Genomic DNA, 12,225 nt, shown 5'->3' on the forward strand with positions numbered 1-12,225 from the left:
TTACAAGTTTGGGTCTGTTTGTCACGACAGCGCAATCCAGGCTAACACAGGTGTGTAGTACTAGGTTGAATCCTCTAAAACTGCCATGACAACTTTGTATATCAACAATGGTCAAATGTTCGTAATTCAAGATAATTCAACCTCACACACACAGCTCTTTTCACTCTTTCACTCCTGCGCAGTGTTCCACTTGTGGATATCCAGAACTTATTTAACCACTCCCCCTTTGATTAACATCTGTGTTGTTTCCAGTTTTTTGTCCTTACAAATAACGCTGCAAGGAACATTCTTAAATATTTATCATTATGAATTTTATGAATCGGTCCATCAGACAGATTCCACAAAGTAGGACTTCTGGGTAGATGCCGCACATTAAAAAATTTGATATGTGTGTACCCACTTTAGCAGCATAGATCCTAAAACCGGAACAATACGAGGAAGATTAGCATGGTCCCTGAACAAAGATGACACAAAACTTCGAGAAGCAGTCCATGTTTTTATCCTGTCATAAACCATGATAAAAGAATATGAAAAAGAATATATATGTATAGTATATATTGTATAACTGAATCACTTTACTGTACATCAGAAACTAACACAACATTGTAAATCCACTATATTCAATAAAAAAAAAAATCTTGGAACTTCCCTGGTAGTTTAACGGTTAAGAATCCAAGCTTCCACTATGAGGGCACAGGTTTGATCCCTGGTTTGGGAACTAAGATCCCACATGCCACATAGATCAGTCAAAAAATAAATTAAATTAAAATATCTTTAAAAAATAAAATAATAAATAGTCATGTGGCAGCTTAAATAAATAAACCTTAATGGGTAACAAGGACCTACTGTATAGCACAGGGAACTCTGCTCGGTATTACACAACAACCTAAATGGAGAAAGGATTTGAAAAAGGAAAGATATATGTATATATATGTATATATATAACTGAACCACTTTGCTGTGTGAGTGAAACTATCACAACATCATTAATCAACTATCCTCCAATATAAAATAAAAAGTTAAAAGAATAATAACATAGGACTTACTCTGTGCTGGGCAGTGTTCTATGTTCTTTACAAATATTCATTTACTTAATCCTTACCACAACCCTGTGAGGTAGGTACTATTATTATCCCACTTTATGGATGGGGAAACAGGCCAAGAAAGCTAACTTGCCCAAGCTCATGCCCCTGGCAGGCGGTGGAGCTGGCATGTGAGCCCAGGCACTGGGCTCTGAGTCTGTCTTCAGAAGCACTAGGTCCCTGCACGTGAGGGTGAGGCCTGCCCTGGAGAGGCCCCTCAGACTACAATGCGGCAGCGGGGCCAGCCCAGGAGGCCTGCCGTCCTCCCTCTGAGGAAAAGTGAACAAATAGCAGCAAGGTCACTGCCACCGTGAGCACCGGGCCTGCCCTGGGGAAAGGGCTGCACCTGACTTTCTTTTAAATCGCTTAGTCACGGCCGACTCTTTCTTTGCAACCCCACGGACTGCAGCCCCCTCTGTCCATGGGGTTCTGCAGGCGAGAATACTGGAGTGGGTTGCCATTCCCTTCTCCAGGGCATCTTCCAGTTGAACCTGGGTCTCCTGCACTGCAGACAGATTCTTTACCATCTGAGTCCCCACAGAAGCCCCACATGTGCTTAATAGAAGACAGCAAGACCTGAGTAACTCCCAGGAGTCCTCTCCTTGGTTTTCTTTATTCTCACTCAGACTCCTGGCTTTACTTGTTTATTGGTCCCTGGAATTAGACCAAGCTGAGCATAGCCAGTAGCTTTGTGCCCTTCTCTGAGCCTTTGTTCTTTTGTCTAAAAAGTGGGGATAATAACAGAAGTTTGCAAAAGTAACACAAGAACAAGCTAAGTGAAATGCCACAGTTTCAGCCACTCACTCAAGAATTTCTAGAGCCCCTACTGTGTGCCCTTCAGAGCTGTGGGTCCCTCTACCCCACAGAGAAAACTCCCCACACCCCACAGAGAAAACTCCCCACACCCCACAGAGTCCAGCCAGGCTACAGGGTGCCCCAGGAGTCCAGTTCAGGCTGCTGAGCAGGGTTCCGTGGTGAACAGTGATGATCAGGGAGGCCTCTAATCTGACAAACGTGATGAGTAGTAAGTTGGGGAGTTCAAGGGGATCCCTGATCCAGGCTGGGACAGGAGAGGCTGCTCTGAGGAGGCAGCATCTAAGGGGTAAGGAGTGTTCTATGTGGGGGCCAGGCAGCCGGTGGGAAGGTCCAGAGGCGAGAGGAGGACCTTGGACTCATCTCAAGTAGGCTGTACCATATCCCAAGGGCAATGGGGAGCCATGGGGGGATTTAAAGTTATCCTCCTGGCCCCCTTGTAGAGCGTGGACCAGAGAGGCTGGGCTTGGAGACAGGAGTGAACTCAGGAACTACGTTTCTGTTTGTGTCTCCTGTTAATACCATGAAGATTAATCTTAACATGAATAAGACCATCCTCCTTAACAAGTCATCCTAGGGGCTTCACTGGTGGTTCATGTGAATAAGACTCTGTGCTTTTGATGCAGGGGCTGCCGGTTTGATCCATGGTCAGGAAACTAAGACCCCACTTGCCATATGGCCAAGAGAAAAATGTTAATAAATAATTTTTAAAAACTAAAAAAAAAAAAAAAAAATAGCAGGAATCATTCTAGAAATCAAAACCTAGAAAACAGCCTGAAGTGAGGGCAAAATAAAAACCTCACTCTTTCAGATGCATGCCCTGGATTCCCATCTGCACAAGCCTTTTCCTCCCTCAGGAAGGCACACCTAACTCCACCTGTTTCAGCCCTCCCTCCTCGGCACCCCCTACAGGAAGTCCTCCAGGATTCACAGGCTGGCAGCAGCCTCGCTGCCTCTGAGCTCCCTGCCAGGTCTCTTCCTGGGTTCATCCCAGGGTGCTGGACACATTCACCCATGTGTGTTATGGTCACTCACAGGTCAGCTCATCTCCACCTCCCTCCTCCACCTTCAACCTCTCCCCAGGGTCATGCAGAGTATAAGTACTCAGTACCGATGGCCGCAGCTAGTCTCTTCCCTGTCTGACTTTTCTCCCTGCATTCCTAGAACCCAGCAACTACCATTCACTCATTCATTTATTCACTCACCCATTTCCAAACATATACTGAGCGCCGCTCTGTTCCAAGCTTGTGCCAGGTGCTGGTCACACCATGATGAGTCGGGAGACTCAGCCCAGCATCTCAGAGCTCACAGTCTGCTGGGGGAGGCGGAGCAGCCATCGGGCAGGTGTGGGGAGGTGCTGGGACTGGGGAAGCCTGGCCTGGGAGGAGGAGAGAGGGGAGATGCAGGGAGGGAATGTGCTAATGGTGCCAATGGACGTTTCTCAGGACACCCTCCTGTATGGTATCTGTACGTGAGATGGGAAAGCAGAGGTGAGGCAGTGATCTTTACTCTCTCAAGGTCACAGCAGTCAGATGTGGAGACGGGCAGACCCAAAGTCCCGGTGGGTCCCATTTGTCCTCATACCTCTCACCTCTGCATCTAGTTCCATGTCCTGCCTGCTGGCCCTGCTGACCATCGGCAGCCCCCTGCCCACCTCCAGAGGCTCAGCCGGGAACCCCAAGAGGCCACAACTCCCAATAGGCTCTGGACGTGCCCGGCTTCTCAGATTGCCTGTGGAGGCTCTTTCTCTGACCCTCCAGTTCCCGCTCTGGACCTTCATCTCCCTAGCTCCTCTCACTGTCAAGTCAAACCTAATCCCCATGATAAATCTATATCCCATAATACTTACAGGGCTCTGTCTCCCGACCCAGCACTGTCTGATACAGTGATTGGCGATGGTGATGCTTCCCGTGGAGCAGAACTGTAAGGAGGGGAGGCAGGCATCGATGCTCTAATCTGTTGAATTAGGGGCATTTTAAGGACCTGGCTGCTGGGGTAAAGGGGACATTGGTGGTCCATGGCATGCAGTGTGAAGCTTTCACTTAAGTGATCACCTTTTGACCACTGGGGTGATGGCCTATAGAAGGCTCTGGGTGACCAAGCAGCTGCTGGCATAGAGCGTGCCTGGAAATAAAGGACCATGGGGCTGCTCGTTTGTTCTAGTTGCACCAGAAACCTTAGGGGAAAAAGATGAACTCAAGGTCTTCAATTCCCAAAGTCTGTCTGAGTAAAGAGCCAGGGGCTCTCCTTGTGCCTGAAAAAACTCTAGTGGCCAAAGGATAGCGCTTCTCAGACTTAAGACCCAGCAAGTTTCAGGGTATCAGGCACACAGTGTGACCCTTGAGGAGGTGTATGTGTGTGTGTGTGCACACTCAGTTGCTCAGTTGTGTCCGAAGGGTCCGTCGTGGGAGTCTGTCCTTGGGATTTCCCAGGCACGAATACTGGAGTGGGTTGCCGTTTCCTCCTTCAGGGGATCTTCCTGACCCAGGGATCGAACTTGCATCTTCTGTGACTCCTGCATTGACAGGTGGATTCTTTACCACTGCGCTACCTGGGAAACCCCGAGAAGGCATAATACACGCCAAAGAGCTGCAAGATGTCTCCAGTGTGTATTATCAGGGAAATGGAATGTGTCTGGGAATGGACACTAAGTAGCGTATTATAATGAAAGGAGAATCACGTGTTGAAGTGGGTGGATGCATTAATCAGAGATCCTGTATTCCTCCTTTTAGCTCAAACAGCTGGGGGTGGCTCTAAAACAGTGGTCCCCAGACTTTTTGGACCAGGGACGGGTTTCACGGAAGAGCATTTTTCCATGGACTGGGGGTGGGGGATGGTTTCAGGATGATTCAAGCGCATGACATTTATTGTGCACTTTGTTTCTATTATTATTACAGTGTGATATATAGTGAAATAATTATACAACTCACCGTAATGCATAATCAGTGGAAGCCCTGAGCTTGTTTTCCTGCAACCAGACAATCCCATCTGGGGGTGCTGAGAGACCAATGGGGAGCGGCTATAACGTGGGCTGCGGCTTGCTCTCAAGGGTTGCTCAGTTGTTCATCGAAGGCTGGTCCCAAGGTAGCCTACACTGAGTGAAGCTGAGAGGCCAGGATTCCTTTAGCAGAATGTAGAAGGAAGTGTCCAAAAGATTTGAGAGATTGCTCAAATGCTGAGTGGACTTTTTCTTTTTCTGTGCTATTTGACTTGCAGGATTCCCCACCAGGGATTGAACCCAGGCCCTCGGCAGTAACAGTATGGGGTCCTAACCACTGCACCACCATGGAGTTCCCTGAATGAACTTAATTAATTTCTGCTCACCCACCCCCTCACTATGTTCTCCATTTGTGGAGGGTGGAATGCCGGGGAATGGATTTATTAGTAATCAATTGATCAAACAATCAATTATGGTGCTCCCAAGACAAAAATAAGTGGGCAACCTAATAAAATCTTGATTTGAAGAAGCAGGAAAGTTCTAGGTCTGCTGAACAGAAGTCTGAACTAAAGCAGCATAACAGAGAATGTGAGTCAGCGCCCACCCATGACAGGGCCAGGCGTTTCATGGACACAGAGCCCCTTGAATGAAAGAGGAGGCTGGAGTCACTTGAGGAAGGACCCTACGCAGCCAAGACTATATACTATGCATTCTCCTCCTGGTTTTCCCCTACGGGACCTGAGGCCTGAGTAACTGAGTGGGCTGGAGAAAGCGAAATGCCAGCTATGTTAGAGATTACTGGATGCTGGTTCTGAGTTGACACTAGTTCCAGGAGACCCAAAATGGTCCCGTCAGAGTAAGGGCTTCTGGAGGTATTATGGATATCTTTGCTGTGTAACAAACCACAAACATTGTCTTATGCCCTGTTATCTCATGGGTGAGGGGTTCAGGCAGGCCTCAGTGGGCATTCTCCTCCTTGGGTGTCAGCTGAGATCATTCAGTGGCACTCAGCTGGCAATGGGCTGTTCTGGAGGGTCTGAGACAGTATCTCACACCCAGTGTTCTGGCTGCCATGGCTGGTGGGCAGGATTCAGAGGGGTCCCGAGGCCCAGCGTGGTGGTCTCAGAGCGGTCATGGTTCTTCCTCGGGGACTCCGGGTTCCATAAACCACTGAACAAAGCCAGCAAACAAAGTGAGAAGTCCATCACTCAGAGGCCTAGCCTTCAAGGTCACATAGCATCACTTCCTTTATACTTTCTTGGTCAAAGGAGCCACAAGCCCACCCAGATGCAAGAGGAAGGGACACAGTCTGCACATGTTTTTGCTTTGAGTCATGTTTTTGCTTTGAGTTTGAGGGAGTTATTTGCTTGCTTCTTTATTTTTTAACAATTGGAGTGTAGTTGTCCAATGTTGTGTTAGTTTCAGGTGTAGAGCAAAGTGAATCAGCTACACATACACATGTATCCACTCTTTTTTAGATTCTTTTCCCATGTGGGTCATTACAGAGTATTGAGTAGAGTTCCCTGTGCTGTATAGTACGTCCTTATTAGTTACCTATTTTATATACAGTAGTGCGTATATGTCAATCCCAATCCCCCAATTTATCCCTCCCACCATTCCCACTTGGTAACCCTAAGTTTATTTTCTACATCTATGACTCTATTTCTGTTTTGTAAACAAGTTCATTTGCACCATTCTTTTGGATTCCATACATAAGTGATATCACATGCTATTTGTTTATCTCTGTCTGGGTATGGTCATGTTTTTAAAATACTCTCGGGAATCAATCAGGTAACTAGGAGAGTCTTGTTCACATCCAGCTCATTTGGACCCAGTGGATCCCTGAACACAGCTCAGCGATACTTTCCCAGTTCTGAAAGCACCTGGGAGGAAAGGTGCATTTTGGGAGGAAAGGCCGGATGGAAGCCCCCTCCCAAACTGGTAAGCCAGGAGCAGAGCACATTCCTATTGGTGCCTCCATCGAGGACACCACATCGTGAGGGGATGTCCATTCCTATCACATCCCCTTTCAACTCACCTCCTGGGTCTGCACAGAAGACCTTGGAGAATGGCAGTAGATGATCATCAGCTTCATCATGTGGTGATTCCCACTGCAGCTCTTGTTCTGACATCAGTTCTTGGCTGGAGCTCACCATCATATATCTAGTACCTCTTCTCTCTTTTTCAAAAAATATTTATTTTATTTATTTGGCTGTGCCAGGTCTTAGTTGCAGCACTCGGGATCTTCAATCTTCGATGAGACACGCAGGATCTTTAGTTGCAATGTATGAACTCTTAGTTGCAGCATATGGGACCTAGTTCCCTGACCAGGGATCAAACCCAGGGCCACCTGCATTGGGAGCTCAGAGTCTTAACCACTGAACCACCAGGGAAGTCCCTGGTACCTCTTCTCTTAGCAGCAGTTGTTTATGTCCAGTGGGTGGGGCCGGTAATATACCTTCAGCTTTCCAGCCCTCTTCCATAGTCTAGACCACAGGAACCTTGACGCCTTTTCTTCCCCAAACCATCACAATAGAGCCTGTGCTATGACACCATTCCCCAGGGAGACCAGAGCACCCTCGTAGCAGACAGATTACAGAGCACACTACCGTCATAGAAAGAGCAGCACTTTATGCTTCTTGGCATAAACTTCTCCTGAGTATTGCTTTGCTTTCCCAGCCCCAAATGCTCTGCTAAAACCACCATCTGTGGACTTACAGAATGCCTTATCCACCAACATGGTATTCCACAAAGCGTTGCTTCAACCAGCACATTCACTTTGCAGGAAATCAAGCCTGGCAATTGGCCCATGGGATTCCGTGATTCATGTGGAATTCCCTATCCCGTTAAGGCAGCTGGCTTTAGAGAAGGGTGGGATGGGGCCTTCCCTGATGGTCCAGAGGCTAGGACTCCAAGCTGCCAATGCCAGGTGGGTGGGAAGGACGAGATTCAATCCCTGGTCAGGGAACCAGATCCCACAAGCCACAACTAAAGGTGCTGAATGCTGCAACTAAAGATCCCACATGCCACAACTAAAACCCAGCATAGCCAAATAAATAAATATTAAAAAAAAAAAAGTGGGATGTACTTCTGGAGACACTGTTTTTGGCACTGAGCATTCATGCTAAGTCATTTCAGTCATGTCCGACTCTTTGCGACCCCATGGACTGTAGCCTGCCAGGCTTCTCTATGGAGTGTTCCAGGCAAGAATACTGGAGTGGGTTGCCATTTCCTCCTCCAGGGGATCTTCCCAACCCAGAGACTGAACCCGCATCTCATTTCTCCTGCTAGTGCCACCTGGGAAGCCTGAAAAATAAATTTTCACTTTTTGGCTTCATGGCATGTGGGCTCTTAGTTCCCCAACAGGGAATTGAACCCATGCCCTCTGCATTGAGAGCTCTGAGTCTTAGCCACTGGACCACCAGGGAAGGCACCAGTGTGGGGCAATACCTCGCAGGGCTGGGTCAGGATCCTCCAGGGTACAGACTGTGATCTGAGTCAGCATTCAGCGCACGGGGCTGTTTCTCTCACAGTCAGGATTCATGAGTCCAGGAGTCAACGCTCGATAGAAGAGGGAGTAGCTCTTTTCACCATTTTCTCTTGTGGCCCACTAGCAAAGTGTTTGTTTCCCATCCCTGCAATTTTGAATTCCCAAAGGAGAAACATTCACAGCAGAGGACACAACAATAGTTCCACTAAATCAATGCTTCCTTCTGGCTATTTTGGGCTCTTTATGCTGCCAAATCAACAGCCAAAAGTGGGTGATTGGCCCTGACTATCTGGGGAAATAGGGCTGCTAAATATTTAATGGGGACTTCCCTGATGGTTCAATTGTTAAGACTCTGTGCTTCCATAGCAGGGATGCGGGTTTGATCCCTGGTCGGGGAACCGAGATTCTGCATGCCACGTGGTGCAGCCAGATACATGCATATACATACATACATATTAATACGATGGGAGTGAGGAGGGATATACCCACTCCAGTACTCTTGCCTGGAAAATCCCCACGGACAGAGGTGCCTGACAGGTTGCAGTCCATGGGTCAAAAGAGAGTCGGACAGGACAGAGCGACTAAGCGCACAGCACAAGGAGGGATAGCTGGAATGGAAATTACAACTCGATAAAGGCAGTAACACTGACACAGCTTCAGGGGAAAGGCCTGGCTCCACCCACCAGCCAGGAACCACAAGCAGCTGGGTGCCTGGTGCAGGCAGAGGGAATACGGAATGGATGATGAAAGAGGAATTAATACCAACCCTAGCCATGAGGCTTATTGCAGAAACAAGAACCGCAGGAGCCACTAGTGAGTTTCCCTTGTTCACCTATGAGTGTTTTTTTTTTGTTCAGTCGCTCAGTTTTATCTCTTTTGCAACCCCATGGACTGTAGCCTGCCAGGTTCCTCTTGTCCATAGGATTTCCCAGGCAAGAATACTGGAGTAGGTTGTCATTTCCTTCTCCAGGGCATCTTCCCGACCTGGGGACTGATCCTGAGCCTCCTGCACTAGCAGGCAGGTTCTTTACTGCTGAGCCAGCAAGGAAAACCACCTATGAGTGTACTGTGTAGGTAATCAATTCTTTTCCTTTTCCCTTTTCTTCCTCTCTCATCCCCCCTCACACAACAGAGTGCACTAAGAGCAGTTACACCCTTATCAGTGCTCAAGTTCTCGGGTATCAAAGGGCAAGTGTGACACAGCTGGGAGAGGAGTTAACAGCCCGAGACGGATGGAGGGGACTGTGTGTGTCCCGTGGGTACGGGGCTGCGGAGCCAGAGAGGCGGGGGCTACACGCAGACTTCTGGGCACCTCCTTCACAGTCAGGGGCTGGACGGCCGGACGGACCTTCCTCCCCGGGTTGGCTGGTTGTGATTCTTGCTCTGATCCCCCAGCTTCTCCCTCAATCATCACTATCCCAGCTCCTTCCACGACCCCATCAGACCTCATCCTAAACACACCCGTTATCCCACAGGACCTAGAGGCTCCAGATGGACGCTGGCTGGCGCCTGTGCAAGGGCTTGGAGGTGACTGTGCAGGGGGGGTTCTATGGGTGGAGTGGGGGCCAGGCAGGAGAAGTCGCTCCGGGAGGGGCTGTGGAGAGGAGGGTCTCGGTCCCCCAGACCTCGAAGCCCACGCCAATCAGCACTTGCTACCGGAGGGAATGGCCGAGACCTGGCCTCCTACTGGTACAAAGCCCCCCAGCCCTGCTGACCCAGGCCTGTCATTCCTCTCTGTGTGGCCTTGGGGCGGGCCTTGCCCATCTCTCTCTCTGTCTCCCCAACATACACACGGTGGGAGACTCACCTACGAAAGCTTTGCCAGCCTCCAGACTTGCTGAGTCTCTTAGAGGAAGTACTGGTTTGGGAGAACCGTGCTATTCTTAGTCGCTCAGTCGTGTCCAGCTCTTTAAGACCCCGTGGACTGCAGTCCACCAGCCTTCTCTGTCCATGGGGATTCTCCAGGCAAGAATACTGGAGTGGGTTGCCATGCCCTCCTCCAGAAGATCTTCCCACCCCAGGGATCGAACCCAGATCTCCCCCATTGCAGGCGGATTCTTTACCATCTGAGCCAGCAGGGAAGCCCTATGAGAACAGAGCCCCTCACAAAAAGACAGAAACAACAACAACAAAATGGGTGGTCCCTGACTCAAGTCTTGGGGGGAGCAGGGACCCAGGCCTGGGCAGCCCCACAATGAACCCCTGGACCCTGGGCCATGTCTGAGGCTTAGAAAGTGGTTGGCAGACAGTAGACCCAGGCTGAGCAGAAGGAAGGGACGCTTCCCTTCCAAACTTCCAGGCACATGGCCCAGTGACACTGGGGGCCTGGCTTCCCAGCCCTTCCCAGTGAAGGCAGTAGGCTTGGTGGTGCTGTTTCCTAGGTCTGCTGTAACCAATACCATATGCTAGGCGACTTAAAATCTAAATTTCCTGTCTCACAGTTTCAGGGGCCAAAAGCTTGAGGTCGAGGTGTCAGCTCCCTTATAGGGTTGTGAGGGAGAATCCATTCCTCACTTACAGTGGTTTGGGGACAACCTTTGTATCCCTTGGCTTGTGGAAGCACCACCCCAATCTCTGTCTCCATCTTCACATGCCATTTCCCTGTACATTCTCTGAGTCCAAATTTCTCCTTTTAACTGGATTCTAGGACTTACCTGGTGGCTCAGACGGTAAAGAATCCACCTACAATTCAGGAGACCTGAGTTCGATTCCTGGGTCGGGAAGATCCCCTGGAGGATGGCATGGCAACCCACTCCAGTATTCTTGCCTGGAGAATCCCCACGGACAGAGGAGTCTGGAGGGCTACAATCCATGGAGTTACAGAGTCGGACACACGTCTGAGCGACTAAGCACAGAACACAGCATTGGATACGAGTCCCCACAGGTGGCGCTAGTGGTAATAACTCACCTGCCAATGCAGGAGACAGAATAGATCGGGGTTGGACCTCTGCCTGAGCTGGGAAGGTTCCCTGGAGAAGAGAATGGCAACCCACTCCAGTATTCTTGCCAGGAGAATCCCACGGACAGAAGAGCATTGGAAGCTTAAGTCCAGGGGTAGCAAAGAGTCGGGCACAACTTAAGCCGCTGAGCACACACAGTCCCCACCATTCAGACTGGATTAGGGCTCACGGTAAGGACTTTCTTATTTGAAGACAGGCTCTTTCCAGAGGGAATCAGGTTTTTAACTTTACAGAGACAAGTTTTTTTGTTAGGTTGGCTTTTGGGGGTTTTTTTGGCTGCACGAAGCATGTGGGATCCTAGTTCCCCTACCAGGGACAGAACCCAAGCCCCTTGCACTGGAAGCTCAGAGTCCTGACCTCTGGACCGCCAGGGAAGTCCCCGAGGCAATAAAGAATTTGAACTTGGGGTGATGTCCCATCATTCTGTGATTCTGGGGGAGGCATAGATGAGGGTTGGGGTTTGCGTGATGGGTGGTGTGAGCCAAACTCCTTATTGATGAGTCAGGGATGAGGGGTCTCCAGCACTGGGGCACCCAGGTGTTGCTCATCCCTGACTCCCCTGTTCTGGCCCCTTAGATCATCCAAAATCCCGCAAGACCAGGCTTCCTCGGGGAAGAGTGGTCACAGCCGCAGGGCCTCAGGCCTGGTCCCGCCCTTCTCGGAGCTGTCCTAAGGGCTCAACCTGTCCCAGCCCAGCATCTCCCGACCCCTCCCCACCCCACACTTAACTTCTCCTTCCCACACACAAAAAGTGTTTTAACTTGATTGCTACTGAAAGATCTTGTCTCCAAATAAGGTCACGTTCTGAGGTCCCGGGGGTTAGCATTTGCACATGTGAATTTGGTAAGGGGACAGGATTCAACTTTAACAATGACTGAGTCGGATTTGCTAACTCAGCCCATTTTTGTTGTTGTTCAGTCACTAAGTCGTGTCCGACTCTTT

General features: G+C 49.5%; 1 non-coding gene across 1 annotated transcript; it reads left to right on the forward strand.

Moving 5' to 3' along the window:
- Positions 1-390: 390 nt before the first annotated feature.
- Positions 391-499, forward strand: LOC133065685 (U6 spliceosomal RNA). The gene has a single exon (XR_009694952.1). It is a non-coding gene; the product is annotated as a U6 spliceosomal RNA (small nuclear RNA).
- The last annotated feature ends 11,726 nt before the right edge of the window (positions 500-12,225 follow it).

This window comes from Dama dama, chromosome 11 (genome assembly GCF_033118175.1).
Source record: "Dama dama isolate Ldn47 chromosome 11, ASM3311817v1, whole genome shotgun sequence".
NCBI lineage: Eukaryota > Metazoa > Chordata > Mammalia > Artiodactyla > Cervidae > Dama > Dama dama.